General features: G+C 47.0%; 1 protein-coding gene across 1 annotated transcript in view; it reads right to left on the bottom strand.

Annotated features, from left to right (window-relative positions):
- The window catches only part of LOC138259651 (sodium- and chloride-dependent neutral and basic amino acid transporter B(0+)-like), a 485,427-nt gene that overhangs the window by 280,874 nt on the left and 185,725 nt on the right, over nt 1–18,828 (bottom strand). The gene's annotated exons all lie outside the window — the stretch shown is intronic.

The following is an 18,828-nucleotide window of genomic DNA, read 5'->3' as shown; positions in this document are numbered from 1 at the left end:
CTTTCATCTCTCTAGTTATAACAGCTCACTCATTATATACCCGATTGTGATTGTTTCAATAAACGTATTGAAAACATCCTGCATCTTGTCTCACCTCAGCATGCATGAGTAACTGAGCAAAAGGGGTATGATCTGTTTCCATGAAGTCCCTGGGGCATTGGAGTGTCATGTTCAGGTTGCCATATTTACATTTTACAAGGGTGGGTTAAGAGGGCTGGATGAGGTCGTGTGACCTAGCCAAGAGTTAGGCCGACAGCTACTAGAGGTGTGGATTGTACTCAGTCTCCCACTCTCTATAGTGATGCCATCCTAAACACACAGTCCTATTGCCAAAGTAGAAACTGCATAACGTCTGTGAAACTGAACCTGGTGTGCCAGCATTTTCAAAAACATTTTTTGCAGAGTTGCACAAACTGCTTGGAAGCAAATTAACTAGTTATAAAGAACTGTTGAGTAGCCGTTTTAGTTATAGCTTCGAGCATGTTAGTTTAGCATACTAGGCCGGCCGCTGTTCACTTTAACTTAGATATATTTTATTCAGCTTCATTTTATTATTCTTACAATAGCCACTTTTGCAGTCTTGTTTATTTCTTTCTATCTAGCTGTTTTTGCCTAGGCCAGCACTGTGTCCTCAAACAAGACATTCTTGCTCACTCTGTGCTTCTTTCAAGTCTGTAGTAAGATAGGTTGTCAATGAACATTTTACAAGTTTTGTCTCTAACAGTCATAGAAAAACACATATCCTTACGTAGGGACATTTTCTCAGAACATCAGCTGATTTATTATTAAAACACTTCCCTGTCCCTCACACTTTAGAGGGAGATTCCAGCCAGAGAACCATGACTGTATGCTGATTGATAAATGCTTTGCTACAGATTCTTATACAAACTTCAGGCCTTTGCTCAGGTTTGGGGGATGATGTCTTCCCAGGGGAACCTAAAGGGCAGAACTTGCGTTTAACACGCTGTGCTCTATTGTAGTCTCTGTAGGAATTAGTCTATTGATTTTAGTGGCAACACAGTAGCGTTATTTGTATGCTTTACTCTCCTTGTCACCATTTTAATCTTGTCATGCTGTATTATCCTGGTTATTGCAGCCCACGCTTTGCTATATAAGATGCAGTCGCTTCATTAAAATCTTATTGAAACATATACTGCCTCTCTTTGTCATTGTGTATGTGAGACTAATGTAACTGAGAGAAATGGGTGAGACCTGAGTGACCACGGTTTCCCTGAGAAATGTCAGTCGCTCAGCTGCCCCATCAACCCTGCCCTTGGGTAGAGATGAGGCACTGCTAGTTCCCCGGAGCAAAACCCAGATTATGGCAACAGGTGTCACCTGTAGTGGGTCAGACTCGGTCTTCCACACCGCAGGTGATTCTGCAGCTCAAAATTCAGTAGTCTCATTAGAATAATGAGAGCCTGCATGACATGGCCCCACCAACGTTTGGTCAGGCTGTAATTTCCGGGTCCTCCTGAGTATTTCTATCTCACTATATACAAAGACACCTCAGTACTATATCCGGAGATGTCCGTGGTATTGAGGATTTCCTCCTCAGCCAAGTAGGAAACACCTATCTGATGCTGGAGGTTGTTCAAGCTTGAACCTTAAAAGGAAAATCCCCATTTGGTGTGCTCATCTCTGAACAAAATTTACCATCTAACATGGTGAATCCACAGCAGGTAGCAATTGCAGTCAATATGAGACAACCTGTGACTGCACATTTATTGGCAAATGGCCTAATGGCCCAGGGGGTCCAGTCACAGTTGTTGATGACGCAGATGCAGCATATAGGACAGAACTATTTTATTCTTGGGTCACTTTTCCAGCAGTTGATGGAAACACAAATACGTTTCATCATCATGCACCTGCAAACGTACCTGGACAATACAGAGCCTATGCATATTTAGAAATACCTTTATCTTATCAAGAACATAATAATTGGCTTGATTGTGCCCTTCCCCACACGATTTTACCAGTTAGGTTAGGTCCTCTAAGTAGTGATGGTCCTACCTGGCCTTTATTGGCCACTTATACACCTCACCCTGCAAAAGCAAACTTGGCAGTAGCTGAAGTCCGTCACTTATATACTGAGCTGAGGGCAATATACAGACGATTAGTACAATTTGTAATGCAAACATTAAATACAAACACTTCATGTGCTGCTCAAGCACAATCACATGCAGTAACACCAGGCATTAATCCTTCAACTGTACATTCAATCATGGGTAAGGTACCCACCAAACTGGAAGAAATTCAGTTTTGGTTAGCTCAAAAAATAAATGCACTGGAAGCAGTTTTCCCTATATGGGACATCAGGATAAACATAGAATACTAACAATGTGCTTGCCATTTGGGCTGGTTCCCACAGTGGATAACTGTAATACATGGGGCACGGTATTTGCTGCGCTCTATACTACCGCACATGGTACACCGACACTTGCTAACTTACCAGAATTATTGAAACAGATTCAAGATGAAGACAGGGCTGCCCCGGCCCTAGACTTGGGGATGCAATTAATGGGAAACTTTGCCACAGTATCCTCAATCATTTTAAGTAACCTTAAAGGGGAAGCGGTCACACTAGCGGTGCACATGCTGCTCCGGGATGTTCTTCAACAGGATCAAGAACGTGAGTTGTCAAAGATTATCACTGAGACCTACTCTAGTATTGCTCAAGATAGTCTGGGGCCAAGACCAACAAAACCACAATTTCAGGGTAAATATAATAGAGATTTTTCCAAGCAAGCTCATGAGGGTAATAAGAAACGCTGGGATAAAAAACAACAAACTCCTAAAAAAGAAAGGGGAAAATCTCAGCGAATGGATACCCAACAGAATAGATATAATCTCAGATATAGAGATAATATAAAAACGCCTGACAGATATCAATATACTGATACACGCCAATCTCGTTCCCTTCAGGACTCATCATATGAATGCAGTGAGAGAGGTGGGTGATCAGAGGGAAGAAGAGAGTACGTGAAAACGAGACAGGAATCACAACGCCCAACAGAGGTTTCTGTTAAAAAGGAAGAGAAACCTCCCCAACAGAAACCCCAATTTAAAAAGAAAAAGGTGGCAGCAGTTGCAGTTCAACATGCCACTCAAGAAGAGGGTCCTCTTGAAGAACAGGAAGTGGGCACTAGCGCTGCTAGTCAGCGTGGCAGAGGTCACAGTAGTTCGCCGTAATCTTCTAGAGCATCTGGAGGTGAAAGCAACAGATGACTTTCTACAAGTAGAAACTGCGGACATGTGTGTCTCCACGCCTCTTAGGGTGTATACAGTAATGCTACAGTCAGAAGGAGACATTGAACGCACAATAGACAAAATCTTTTGGGATTGCGTGGTAAATATATATGATATTTTGTTGGCCGAACAAGATTGGCCACCTGATTTTGTCTGTACCTGCCCATATTGGGAAGATGTTATTAAACTTTCTTTCTCGCACCTTGTTCCAGAGGAACTTGCAGAATCCTACACCATCGATTGTGCACTGGCGCAGGCACCAGCGTTATAACGCAACCATGTAGGTTGGGACAAATAATCCCCTCACCATGTAATTCCTATTAGAAATCAACCTCAACCCTAATTTCCAATAAAACATGATGCTAAAGCACCCGTGAGAGAAATCCTCACAAAACTAGAGTACCAGGGCATAATTGAACCCTGTGTCTCCCCAATGAATAATCCTTTAGTCCCAGTAGCTAAACTGGACCATTCATATAAAATAATCTTAGACTACAGACATTTAAACAGTCATACACGCATGTATGATATACAAAATTTGCATAGTACAGCAGTGATGAACAATATAGTACGGAAAAAATATAAAACAACACTGGACATTTCCAATGGTTTCTTCTGCCAAAATATAGCACCTGAGAGTAGAGACTTAACAAGTTTCAGCGCACTAGGCTCCCAGAAAAAATTCTGTTGTTTACCTCAGGGGTACAAGAACAGTCCAGGACTGTTCGCAGCTCGTGTGACTGCAATTTTGCATGACATTCACCCTAAAGCATTGTCCTATGTAGATGATATCTATCTCACAGATGATGAATTGCTACAACATTGAAGACGGTTAGCCCAAATTGTTGTGGGATTTGCTGAATTTGGCTCCAAATTCAACTTAAAAAAAAAAAAAAGCCTTTGTCAGTGTCCTGTTTCTGGTATATGAGCTATCGAGTGAAGGAAAAAGCCTAGCGCCACAATTCTTAGAAAAATGTCTCCAATTACAACCTCCAAATACCATTGAAAATCTCCAATCTCTATTGGGTTATCTAAATTTTGGCAGAACTTACATTCCTGATTATGCAACACACATAAAACCATTATATGACTCAATACATCCTGACTTTTCCAGTAAGTTTTGGACAGTCGAACACACACGCATTCTCAGCGACGTGCAACCAGACATGCTTGCAGCACAACATTTACACACAACGGACAATAAAACACACTTGGTCATCCGAGTCATTACTGTTGCCTTTGGTTTCACCTATGTAACTTTTAATGAGGGTGGGACCGTCCCAACTGCATATTAATCACATTTGTACTCAGCAGCAGAACAACGCTTTGCTCCCACTGAAAAAAATTCTCACTGCTGTACAGATGGCTGTCATTAAAGAAAGACCTCTAGTTCAGGCCAAACGCATTGTCGTCTCTCCAATCCCAGTCCTTGAGGCTGTCACCAAAGCCAGCGTTCCAAAAGCTACAGCATTACATCCACGTTGGATACAATGGGCCACGTCTTTGACAGCCACTGATGTAGACCACATTTTTTACCCAAAATTACAAACTCAAGAATTTTTGCAATATGAAACAGAATACCCAGTTCCTGCAAACTCACTGCCTATTGATCAGTATCAAAGAGTCATGTACACCGATGGCTCTGCACAACCTGCAGTTGGCACAAAGCATCAATACTCCGCTGCTTGAGCAGTCATTAGTGGCTACATAGAGGATAATACATTTTGTCCCCAACATACATTCATGCAAACCCTAGGGGATTGCACAGAACATCTAGCAGAGCTAAAGACTCTGGTGAAGGCACTGGAGCATACGGATCCTGCACAGTTAACACTGATTGTTTGCGATTCGTACTATTGTATCCAGTCCTTTAATGAATACCTGCATTACTGGCACCAGAACGGGTTCAGAGATTCTAAAGGCAACACCCTTAAACACGCCGTGGCGGTGGTGAACAGAATCCCGCCGGCAGCACAAATGGAAACCCGCCATATAATGATCGAAAAACCAACCCGCAAGAAATTCCAAAACCACCACTCCCCGCCAGGACCCTGTCGGCGGGAATCCTGGCCCACCCCACCCCGCCACCGCCAAGCACACCCACATCCCGCCCTCCAAATAATGATGCACCAATGACCTCAGCGGACAGTGGAGGCCGGACGACCATTGGCCGCTGCGACCGCCACGGGCGGCAAGTGGGCCTAACAGCAACCAGTGCACACATTGGATAGGCTTCGCACCCACACACCTGACACACATCCAGAACACCATAAAACACCCCCAGACACACACCCCACAATCCCTTGCAACGAAACCAGGACCAGAAGATGGAGAGCACCAGAGCCAGGCAGAGAACGCCAGCAGACAGGACACACATATCAACCTACACAAGAGCACACAAACCCTGTCCCCAGTCCCGACGCCATCCACCACCCTCACCATGCCCCCCCCACAAACCCTCGCTTCACCGAAAGGGAGCTAAGGACCATGGTGGACGAGATCCTAAAAGTGGAGCCACAAATATTCGGGTCCGAGGTGCAGCACACATCCATCGCACAGAAAAAGGAGCTGTGGCAGACCATTGTGAACAGGGTGAATGCAGTGGTACACCATCCACGCACCAGGGAGGACATCCGCAAGAGATGGAACGACCTGCGGGGGAAGGTCCAGGCCATGGCATCCAGGCACCACATCGCAGTGCAGAATACTGGGGGAGGACCGCTACCAACACCACCCGACTACATAGACTGGGAGGAGAAGGTACTCTCCATCCTGCACCCAGAGGGACTCATGGACTCACTGGAGGAATGGACTTGGGTAAGTCATCTACAATTACCCCACATACACCATACCTGTAATGCATGCACCACTCCACCCCATCCACACCCACCTAGACCCACACCCCACCCAGCCGTTAACCACCACATCCACCACCCTGCATCACCCACAACTCACTACCAAGGCCACATCACTCCTGCTGTGCACAGCCACCCACCCCTGCACGTACCCACAATGGAATAATAACCCCCCCACAATGAATGTAACCCACCACTGCCACTAAATGCAATGACCACCTCACAAAGGCACCCTGGAAGGCCACTGAAAGGCACACCAGCACAAAATTGCACAGTTCAGTACATCTCAAACCCTCATGCATATGTAACATACATTTCTATGTCCACCAACAGGCACCACCACCCATGCAACCCTAATGGAGGGGACAAGGAGTGCCACAGCACTCCAGGGAGACAGAGGCACATCACAGGACACTGGTGAAGGATCCCTGGACACTGATGAGCAGGCAGGCCCCTCACACAACCCTGGATGCTCACCATGCAGCAGCCCCACCCAGTAAAACACTGTCACCCCTAACACCCAGTCAAGACCAGCAGGCCAGGGGAGGCGTACCCACACCAGTGGGCCCATGGCACAAACAGGTGGAACACAGCTACAGAGGCCACAGTCTCCCACCCCCAACATGCAGGAAGACAGGGGCCCCAGTACAAGTGGCACATCAAGACCTGCGCAGGAGACACATGCACAGGGGGTCAGGACAAGGTCAAGTGCCCCAGTGGGTCAGGGGGTAGGGCACCGGATAGATGCAGCAGCCCAGGACGTCACTGCAGAGGTATTGGGGACCTACCAACAGACCCAAGACAGGTTGGCACCGATTGTATCCACCCTGGAGCAAAGTCAGAGGATGCATCTGGAACAACGCCAACAGGCCATGGAACAGTGGAAAGAACAGAATGCCACAATGGCCACCATTGCTGGAGCACTGCTGCAGTTGGTCAACAAACACTCAGACACCCACACCGGACAAGAGGCCCCCACAACAGCCCTGGACAACCAGCAACAGATGACCCAAGCATCTGAAGCAGCACAGGAAATACCTTCCCAGGAATCAAAAGGCCCAACCATACCACCCCGAGGAAGCTCCACAGCCGGTGCCCTAACATAGTCTCAGGCCAAGATATGGCACTGGAAACCCAGCTAAGAACAAGCCCCACTCCAACAATTGACACTGCTGCTACTGCCAAGCAACCATCCCACCCATTCACCAACTACACTTAGCTGAGGGCTAAATAAAGTACTAAACTACAAATAGGACCCACCTATGACATCAAACAGGCCTGCCACCAAGTTGGTTTTGAGGACACCCAACCATTATGACTTCCATCACTGTACATAGCACATTTCACTGTATAACCCAAAAATAAACCACAAATCTCACCGGTAACGCCGTCACCTGTCTTTAATGTTGAACGAAGTGGAGTATGGATGTAACTGGCAGGGAACCACTTTATTGTCAATTTGTACATGGTGGTGGTAATGTGTGTTTCAAATTAGGCAAGGAGGGAATTCATTTATTGTCTGTCAGTGCCATGCTGAAGAGGTCCATGTCTCGCCTCTCATGACCAATTCCTAGATGACATGGCACACTTACAGTATCAGTCACAAACCACATTTACAGGCTTCAGTCCCAGACAGTTATTGGAAGTAGAGTTGTATCAGTTGGTTCCTGGAATTGACATCTTCCCCTTCCTCATCCTCACCATCACTCTCCTCACCTCTCTGAGGTAACTGATCATGACCTATACCACCCTCCACCTCCAAAAGGGGGATAGAATGTCTCACTGCCACGTTGTGCAGCATGCAGCAGGCCACCACTATTCTATATACCTTATCAGGCCCATAGGCCAGGGAACCGCTAGGGATATGTAGGCACCGGAATCTAGCCTTCAGGAGACCTATAATTCGCTCTATCACCCTCATAGTACATCCATGGGCCTCATTGTATTTCCTCTCTGCATCCGTCCTGGGATTCCTCACTGGTGTCAGGAGCCAATGCAAGTTTGGATAGCCAGAATCACCTAGAAAATGGTGCAATACAGAGTTGTCATTGTTATGCCCCTTAGTCAGACAGGCTGGTTCTCAGCAATGTGTCAGTTAGTGACAGGCAAACTTACCTATGATCCACCCTCTGTCCTCTTGTAGTTGTTCCATCTTCTGTGGCACACTACTGTTCCTCAAAACAAATGAATCATGGACAGAACCCGCAAACATGGCATTCACATGGGACATGTACTGGTCTGCAGTACATACCAATTGGATGTTCATGGAGTGAAAGTTCTTCCTGTTTCTGTACACCTGTTCACTCACTCTTGGGGGATTGAAAGCTATGTGGGTGCCATCGATGGCACCTATGACATGGGGAATGTTTGCAAAGGCATAGAAGTCAGACTTGATAGCAGGGAGGTCAGCTCTTTGGAGGAATCGCACATAGGATTGCAGATGTTGTACAAATGCATTCAGAAATCTTGTCAGTACCTTGCTAAACATTAGCTGTGGGAAACCAGCACCCATGCCCACTGTCACTTGACAAGAGCCTGTGGCCAGGAAATGGAGTGCAGAGAGCACCTGCACCTCAGTTGGAATGGCATACTGATTACGATTTCCGGAAGTCAGTGCAGGATCCAGTAATGCACATAGGTCCTGAATAGTTGCACGTGTGAGTCTGTAGGTGATTATGATCTGATGCTCCACCATGGTCCCTATATCCACAAGTGGTCTGTACACTGATGGTGCCCTTCCTCGCCACAAGGGTCGGTACTTATGAGGGGTAAGAAAAAGGAGTGATGTGCACACATACACTGGCATATTTACTACATACATGCACTGCATTCTTCATAGTAGTGTCTGTACAATAACTGCAACCTGACAGATGTACATGTACATCACTAGGAGGGAACGGAGTAAATCATGTGTGATTATATACTCAATGGATAGAGACCTAGGTGCTTCTTATGGCTAGTAGGCCCAAAATTGTGAGTAATATGTATTTCAAGATGTGTAGGAGATGGCAAAATGTCTGCCCATTGTAGTTCTGCACCTTCGTTGTGGAAGTGACCTAATACCGCTAGCGGTTGATGTCACAGCATGTGGCGGTGTTGACCGATGTTCGCACCCTCATTGGCTAACATGGATGCCAATGGGGAATCCTGGCATATCATGCTCGCCGGTGACGGTGCATACCGCCGCAGAACGTACGCGCGTTCGTCATTGATTGATCACTTGACTCCCTGATATTGTGCGGAAAATTACTCCACTCTGTGTACACATGTACATCACTAGGAGGGAACGGAGTAAATCATGTGTGATTATATACTCAATGGATAGAGACCTAGGTGCTTCTTATGGCTAGTAGGCCCAACATTGTGAGTAATATGAATTTCAAGATGCGTAGGAGAGGGCAAAATGTCTGCCCATTGTAGTTCTGCCCCTTCGTTGTGGAAGTGACCTAATACCGCTAGCGGTTGACGTCACAGCGTACGGCGGTGTTGACCGCTGTTCGCACCCTCATTGGCTAACATGGATGCCAATGGAGATTACTGGCATATCATGCTCGCCGCCGGCGGTGACGGTGCATACCGCCGCAGAACGTACGCATGTTCGTCATCGTTTGATCACTTGACTCCCTGATATTGTGCGGACAAGTACTCCACTCTGTGTACTGCTGTGGCCTGCCTCTGGCTATGGATGTTCCACGTGGTGCAGGGGAAAGGGCCCCGACCTTCACCCAGGATGAACTGGAGAAACTAGTGGAAGGGGTCCTGCCCCTGTACGGAAGACTCTACGGACGGCCAGAGGTACAGGTGAGTCCGGGTTTTGGGGGCACTCTGGGAGTGATGGATGGAGTGGATTGCACAGATGTTTGCTCCTATGAGCCAGGATGGGGCTTAGTGCATGGAATGCTGCGTGCCACTGTCCTGCATGTCTGGGAGTACTGTCTGTCCTATGTCTGACAATCTACCAGCTGCTACCATCGTGCAGGTGCCTGTGTTCCATTTCTGTGTCACCCTACTAGGTCAGCGCCCACCAGAAGAGGGCACATTGGCATGCCAAGGAGGTGCGGACACTGGGGGTCTACAACCGGTGGAGCACCCACTTTTGAAAGAGGTGGGAGGACCTGCGGTGCTGGGCATCGAAGATCACTCAGGCCCAGCTGGGGAAGTCCTCCCAACGTGGAAGGGGTGCCCGTGGGGCACAGACCCCCCTCATGCGAAGGATCCTGGCGGTGGCATACCCAGACCTGGATGGGTGCTTGAAGGCTGCACAGCAGTCACAAGGGGGTGAGTACTCACAGCCCATACTTCAGCCTGGAAGGATGAGTGTGTGTGGGATAGGGCTCATGGTGCTTGGATCAGGGATTTTGACTGGTGTCCAGCTATGTCTGCTCCCCAAAGGGTGTAGGGGTGTCCCTGTCAGGTTTCACCTACCTCAGCTCCAATACAGTTTCAGGATATGGGTGTAGGTCAGTATACTGCTCAGTAGTCAGGGCCATGGCCATGGGCCTAGTGCACGGTGCTGCCTGTTGGGTGTGTCTGCTGGGTAGGTGTATGTCTGGCCATTGTATATGAGCATTCAGCTACTTACAAGTGTCTCTCCTGTTTTGTCTCCCCATCCCTGTTCTCTTGTGTTTGTCTGGTACAGCATCAACATCAGGCAAGGGAGCTGAGGCACCAGCAAGTGGGGAGGCAGCGGCCCACGGATCCTCTGAGGCAGAGACAACAGACGCCCAGGGGACCAATGGGTGGGAGGGCGAGGGGACTTCCATGGGGGAGGCTATTACCACAGGAGGTAGTGACTCTGAGACCTCCTCCGATGGGGGTCCTTTGGCGGTGGTGGACACTAGTCAACAAACCACGACCGTGAGATCTTCCGCCAACCTCCATACCATCAGCGCCCTCCCTTCTGCTCCCTACCGAGTTGCCTGTGCACGCCCACCCAGGAAGGTGGGCGTCTCCTTCGCCCCAGGCACCTCCTCCCCTGCCCCAGTCAGCCCTGCTGCCCTCACAGAGGAGGCTATTGACCTCCTGAGAACCATCTCTGTAGGGCAGACAACCATCGTCAATGCCATCCAGGGTCTGGCTTCTGAGGTGCAGCAGACCAATGCCTATCTGGATGGCATTCACGGTGCTGTGTCTGCCCTACAGAGATCTTTTCAGGCTATGGCCTCCTCTTGGATGGCAGCCAGTTTCCCTGGCCATTCCATCCCCACTCCAACTTCCTCTACCCCTTCCAGCACCCCACTCCCTTCAGCTGTCCAAAGCACACAATCAGACCCGCTGACAGGCACATCAACACACAACAAGCACACTTACAAACACAAGCACCACACCTCCCACCACAAGCATTTACACAGCCAACAGACACCTGCACACACAACAACGTCCACTTCCCCCAGTGTTCCCGCCTCTTCTGCCTCCCTGTCTGTCCCTTCTACATCCACACTCTCATGCACTGGTCCTCTTCCTGCACTCACCACAATAGCAGACAGCCATACATGCACCCCATACACCACACCTGCACTCACCACCTCCACTGTAGTTGACACATGCAGCACACTCACCCGACTTGCAGACAGCCACCCAACATACATCCACACTAGCTATCTGTCTTCTCCCACTGTGTCCACCCCCCCACCTCCCAAAACACTCAAACGCAGCAAGACACCCACCCATCAGACATCCACCAAACCACAGCATACTGAGCAGCCACCTGCACCCACTACATGCACACCTACACCACATGCATCAACTCCCTCGGCCTCCACTCCCACGCCCTCATCCACGCCCAACCCAATTGCTCCCCAAAAATGTTTCCTCTCCTATGCAGACCTGTTTGAACCCACTGGCCACCCCGTCTTGTCCCGAAACGTGCCCACCTCCTTGCCCTTTCCATGCCTTCCACATCGCAGCCCACACCGGTCCAGCCTTCCCATTCCTGTGCCCCTTCTCTGTGAAAAAGAAGTCCCGCTAGGAGCCTAAGCCATCCAGCTCCACCAGAGCCAAACAGCCCCCAACCCTTCAAAGGAGAAGCCCACCCCCTCCAACCTCCTCACACAAGTCAAAATCCCACCCCGTCGTAAATCCTCACCCCTACCTCCCTCTGCCTCCCTTCCGTGAGGTGCCTGGATCCCCATATGGTGCCCCGTTCAGTGTAGTACCCAGCACTTGTGGGAGTCAGGTGTGGCCAGTTGTGGCCAAGGACAAATTACTTTTGACTGACTGGCCACTGGCCCTGTTGGCACCATTTCCCTCACTGAGCTACATAATAAAGTTTTGTTGTGGCCCGTGTTTGGGCTGCATGCAGTTCCACCCTGGTGTTTGTTTAAATTATTTATGGGTATGGGGCTATTGTATGTACTATGACCAAGTTGCAGTGGCCTTCGTTCGGGTACGTCCCGCTTGGTGTGGAGTGTCTGAATTGTGCTGCTCGGAAGGGTTGGGGGGGCTTTGCAGGTTGGGTGGAGTGGGTAGGTATGTAACTTTGCCCTTTCCTCCCTTGTGTCGTAGGTTGAGGTACTTACCGTTTTCGTCTTCGTCGGCGGTCTCGGTCGTGTAGATATATGGCAAGGAGTAAGGCTGGCATGATCTGCAGTTTTCTCTCCATGGCTGCCGCTGCATGTTTTGTTGAACTCCGGTGAGTGTTTCCTTCTTTTTGTTTCTTTTCCGCCTGGCTTTGTGTGGCGGTGGTTCCCACCCTGGAACTGGCGGCGGAATGGTGGTTCAAAATTTGATGGGTGGGTTGGGCCTTTCTGACGGCCTGTGGGCGGACTCTGCCATCGTCAGCAGGACTCCTTTCCTGGCGGTGGGTGGTGCGCGGGATGCATGTGTTTTGTTTGGTTCATTATTTGGCGGTCCGGGCCGCTCCTCTGTTGGCGGTTTCTACCGCCGGCAGAGCACTTCTCAGCACAGCCAGAGAGCAGCAAGGCAGCAGGGCAGCGGCAAGGCAGCAGTCCTTCTCAGACAAACAGTCCAGGTGAGTCCTTTGGGCAGCCAGGCAGTTCCTATTGGCAGATCCGGTTCAGGGATTCTTCACTAGCAGGTTTCTTGTTCAGAAGTGTCTGTGAGGTAGAGTATCTACCCCAAGAAGTGTCTAAAGTCTGTGGTTTTGGGTGCTCTTCTTATACCCAATTTGGCCTTTGAAGTAGGCTTACTTCAAAGGAAAGTCTCACTTGTTTGTGAAATCCTGCCTTGCCCAGGCAAGGCCTCAGAAAAGCACCAGGGGGTTGGAGACTCCATTGTGTGAGGGCAGGCACAGCCCTTTCAGGTGTGAGTGACTACCCCATCCCTCCCTCCTAGAACAGATGGCTCATCAGAATATGCAGGCTACACCCCAGCTCCCTTTGTGCCACTCTCTGGAGAGAGGTGCAAACATCCCAACTGTCAAACTAACCCAGACAGGGAATCCACAAACAGACAGAGTCACAAAAATGGTTAAAGCAAGAAAATGATCACTTTCTAAAAGTGGCATTTTCAAACACACAATCTTAAAACCAACTTTACTAAAAGATGTATTTTTAAATTGTGAGTTCAGAGGTCCCAAACTCCACATGTCTATCTGCTCCCAAAGGAATTCTACACTTTAATCATATTTAAAGGCAGCCCCCAGGTTAACCTATGAGAGTGATAGGCCTTGCAACAGTGAAAACCAAAGTTGGCAGTATTTCATCATCAGGACATATAAAACACAATAGTATATGTCCTACCTTAACCATACAGTGCACCCTGCCCTGCTATCTAGGGCCTACCATAGGGTTATCTTATATGTAGGAAAATGGAAGGATTAGGCCTGGCAAGTGGGTACCCTTGCAAAGTCAAATTTACAGTTTAAAACTGCACCCACAGACACTGCAGTGGCAGGTCTGAGACATGATTACAGGGATACTTATGTGGTTGGCACAACCAGTGCTGCAGGCCCACTAGTAGCATTTGATTTACAGGCCCTGGGCACCTCTAGTGCACTTTACTAGGGACTTACTAGTAAATCAAATATGCCAATCATGGATAAACCAATCAACAATACAATTTACACTGAGCATATGCACTTTAGCACTGGTTAGCAGTGGTAAAGTGCTTAGAGTTCAAAAGCCAACAGCAACAAGTCAGAAACAATAGGAGGCAGGAGGCAAAAAGACTGGGGACGACCCTGCAAAAGGGCAAAAGTCTAACACTCATGTGTCCTTTTAACTAATCATTATTGACATTTGTATGTGTATATCTTAGGTTTTTGTAGCTTTTATATATACTTAGGGTTTTTTACCACCTTCAACTGACAAGGGCAGGGTGTTGTGCAGCCATTTTAATTTTATCTCTATACATGTTATTTTAGCATACTAGGCCTGCTGCTGTTCACTTTAACCTAGGTATATTTTATTCAGCTTAATTTTATTATTTTTACAATAGCCTCTTTTGCGGTCTTGTTTATTTCTTTCTATCTACCTGTTTTTGCCTAGGCCAGCACTGTGTTCTCAAACAAGACATTCTTGCTCACTCTGTGCTTCTTTCAAGGCTGTAGTAAGACAGGTTGCCCATGAACGTGGTACAAGTTTTATCTCTGACATTCATAGAAAAACACATATCCTTATGTAGGGACATTTTCCCAGAACATCAGCTGTTTTATTATAAAAAAAACTTCCCTGTCCCTTCCACGTTGGAGGGAGATTCCATCCAGAGAACCACAACTGTATGCTGATTGCTGAATGCTGCGCTACAGCTGCTTATGCAGACTTCAGGCCTTTGCTCAGGTATGGGGAATGATGTCTTCCCAGGAGAACCTGAAGGGCAGAACTAGAGCTTAACACGCTGTGCTCTGTTATAGCCTCAGTAGGAATTAGTCTATTGATTGTAGTGACAACATGGTAGCGTTAGTTCTATGCTTTACTCTCCTTGTCACCATTTTAATCTTGTCATGCTGTGTCTTCCTAGTTATTGCAGCCCACGCTTTGCTATCTAAGATGCAGTTGCTTCATTAAAATCTTATTGAAACATATAATGCCTCCATTTGTCATTGTGTATAGGAGACTAATGTAACTGAAAGGAACGGATAAGACCTGAGTGACCACGGTTTCCCTGAGAAATCTATGTAATTTGCTCGGCTGCCCAATCATCCCTGCCCTTGGGTAGAGATGAGGCACTGCTAGTTAGCCAGAGCAAAACCTGGATTAGGGCGACAGGTGTCACCTGTAGTGGGTCAGACTCAGCCTCCCTCACCACAGGCGATTCAAAATCCAGTAGTCTCATTAGAATATTGAGAGCCTACGTGACAGAACCAAATCTTCCATTGAAACAGCCTAAAACATTTTAGATACCAATTACAAGATCTGAAATTTGAGGTGAGAGGAAAGGGTGAGGTGGAAAGTTGTCAAGACAAAGCATAACAGAGCAGATGTCAGAAATTAGGCTAATAGTTTGGGAGGGAGTACCTCTACCAAGTTAATAAACAATAAACAATCTGGTTTGGTCACAACACTGACCTTTGATCAACCCCTGGGAGCTGTGGCACAGGCAGTAGGCAGTTCCCCAGAAAGATACCTGTTAAGTTAAGGTAGTATCAACAATGTAAAAGCAAAGAAAACAACAACAGAATAAACTTCACAAACCAGTTTAGAAATATAAAGAAGCAATTCATGAAAAAGCCTCCAAAATGATTAAATTAAGTAAGAGGAAACAGAGATTTGCATGTTATATATTTTAGGCAAAAGTGTCCATCAGAACTGCAGTTTATAGTTGACTGGGATGATTTAAGGCTGAACGCAAAGGAGATGGGGATGCAAGTAGGCCAAGATAGTCCCTCATTTACAGCTTTTAGTAGGCTAGGATTAGCGTCACGTATTAAAATTACATGAGATATCCCCGTAGCACCCACAGATTGTGAAGACAGGCCCATTAGCCCTCTCCCTCATTCGCCCAATCATGTTAATCAGGAGTCCACCGGGGATATGTTAGATATAGATTGACAGGAGGTACAACAGCTAGCCATGGTGGGAAATCTCCTTGCCAGTTGTAGCAAACTGGCAAATTTTAATTCAAATCCCGATTGGTCTATAGTGAACATAAAGGAGGGGGGGAATCAAGAACCTGTGAGTAGATCGGGACCTGTGCAGGTGGAGACCCAAAGCGCTACGGGGGTGGCAGCCCAACTGGAGAACTTATTTAGCAGCACAGGGCTAAGGCAGGTCAATGGGAAAACAAGATCAGACACTCCAGCTGCTCCCTTGTTTAAAAGAGGAACTTTCAGAAGCCATTTTGATTACATTTTTCTGAACCAAATGCTCTGGCCTTCCCTTATTGATATGATGGTGATTCCAAGAGCCGATAGCAACCGCCAAGCCCTTAGTGCAGTCTTTGCAGCCCCTCTTTTTTACATATAATGACTTTCCCATGTGGGTAACGGGCAATAACACCAAGACAACTAACACCAAGAAGAATTTAAAGTGGGAAGTGGTGGCGAATGAAATGACAAATATTACCAAGGGGTTAGAGAGAGTTTGTCCTCATTGGCCATTATTCATCCTGCAATGGTTAACTTTGTCCAGTTACATTGCAGTCTGATGAATCGTTAGAAATCTCTCTTTATGGTGGTAAGACTCAGAGGGACCGCCACCTACAAACCACTGTGGTGGTTTTCAAAGACATGTCGGCTGGCGAAGGTCCAGCTTCTGGGTGCACTGAAAGGGAGGAATAGAACAGAGATAAAGGTTGCTAGAGGCTCCTATAAAAAAAACACTAAGAGATGCTAAAAAAAAAGTGTGAGAGTGGCCAGTAGGATAGTCTAATTCCTGCCCTCCAAGAGGGGGACATTAAATTATTTTGGAAATTGGTGGTAGATAGGAAAGATCCCCCCAACAGTCTGCAATCCAAATTGAATAATGGGTAACCCATTTTGAAGATCTCTATAGGGGAAAGCATAGTGTCAAGGCACTCCAATTACCATTTGAGGGTGCCATTTATGGCCAATCGGACAACAATTTTGGTTGTTCTAGTTTTGATCTGGTTGGCTTTACTATGGAGGAAATCTCCCAAGCCTTGAAAATGCTACATAAGGGAAAAGCCCAGGGGCCAGATGGCATTCAGAGAGACATGTACTTGTCACACCCAGAGGTCTGGATACATTATGTAAATAACCTAAGTAATATTATTCTGAGGAGAGAGGGTATTCCTCCATCGCGGCTGGAAGCAACAACAGTTCCAATTTACAAAAAGGGGGACAGAGATTCCCCAGGGAGTTACAGGCCGATAAGATTTACTGACATCAGTCAAAAAGTATTTTGCAAACAACTTCAAACCAAGTTACATTTGGGGATTAATGACAATCGGATTCTTGTTGACTGGCAGGATTCAAGAAAGGGGTGAGCCCAGTGGACCAAGTGTTTAGCTTCAAATCACTATGCTGGAAATATTTGACTTTAAAACAAGAACACCTGTATGTCGCCTTCATTGATTTGAAGGTGGCATTTGATCTAGTCCCACAAGAGCTCCTATGGAGAGTCTTAGATAGGTATGGTCTGGATAGGGATCTTTTAAGGCTAATGAGTTACAAGCATGAAGGCACCTTTGCAAGAGTTAGGTGGACCCAGGGGGGCAACCTTACCAGCCCAATTCCCATTGCGAGAGGGGTCATGCAGGGGTGTGTTCTGGCCCCCACACATTTTAGTCTTAATATAAATGGTGCAGTGGACCAGTTGGCTGAGTGCAATCATGACGCCCCCAAACTAGAGGGTAAGCCTGTACTAATTCTCATGTTTGCTAATGACACTTTGCTGATATCAAGAACCCCGATAGGATTACAAAAGGAACTAGACTTTTTGTGGCATTTTGCGAAATGAGGGGGCTTGAAATTAACCCAGGGAAATCAATGTTCATGGCCCTTAAACCTACACAAACCTTTTAGGGGGAGAAAGACCATTGGGGGTGCTCCCATAGAGCAAGTCAGGCAATTTGATTACCTAGGCATAAGATTAACAGAGAACCTATCCTGGATCCCGCAAATAGAAAAAAGTTCTGTTATCCTTTACCAGCAGTCAATGGCAATCGGAAGGAAAAATAGGAATTCAACAGGAGGGCCCCTCTCTCCAGCGCTTATGGTATATAAGGCTGCAGCAGTGACAGCCTCAGCCTATGGTGCGGAACTGTGGGGTCACTGTGACTCGTACAGATTAACCCTGACTGAAAACAACTTAGTACACTCATTATTACACTCACCTGTCAGTACGGCCCTTATTCCACTTAGATTTGATCTGGTCCTAAACCAAATACACTGTGCAATTGCGTTAAAACTGCTTCTATATTGGATGCACTTATGGTCCTCTGAGCACTTTGGTTCTTATAGAGCAGTTATGTCAGAGCTATCATCTATTGACAAAATGGCATCAACTCCCTGGCTAAAATACATTAATGACCTGTGCCGTTGGATTAAAATGGAGGAGATATGGAGGTGCCCACACAGCAGAACGAGAAGCATAGTACAGCATGTGAAGCATCTCTCCTTGGAAGTGGTATTAACTCAGATTTAGCAAGACCAGACAATAGGCAAGAGAACGGAGCAATTTTTAGAGCACAAGTGCTCTCCTATATTTGAACATTTAATGGATAGCATATATCCAACTTAGGCCAAAAAAACATGTTTATTAAATTTAGACTAGGGATCCTTCCATTGAATTCTGTCACCTCCAGATAAAAAAAAAAAAGATAATGGTGCGACTAGTTTTTGCCCTTTTTGTCAATGGAAATT

This window comes from Pleurodeles waltl, chromosome 2_1 (assembly GCF_031143425.1).
Source record: "Pleurodeles waltl isolate 20211129_DDA chromosome 2_1, aPleWal1.hap1.20221129, whole genome shotgun sequence".
Taxonomy (NCBI): domain Eukaryota; kingdom Metazoa; phylum Chordata; class Amphibia; order Caudata; family Salamandridae; genus Pleurodeles; species Pleurodeles waltl.
Note: the sequence above shows the minus strand (reverse complement) of the source record. Positions and strands in the feature narration are given on the sequence as shown.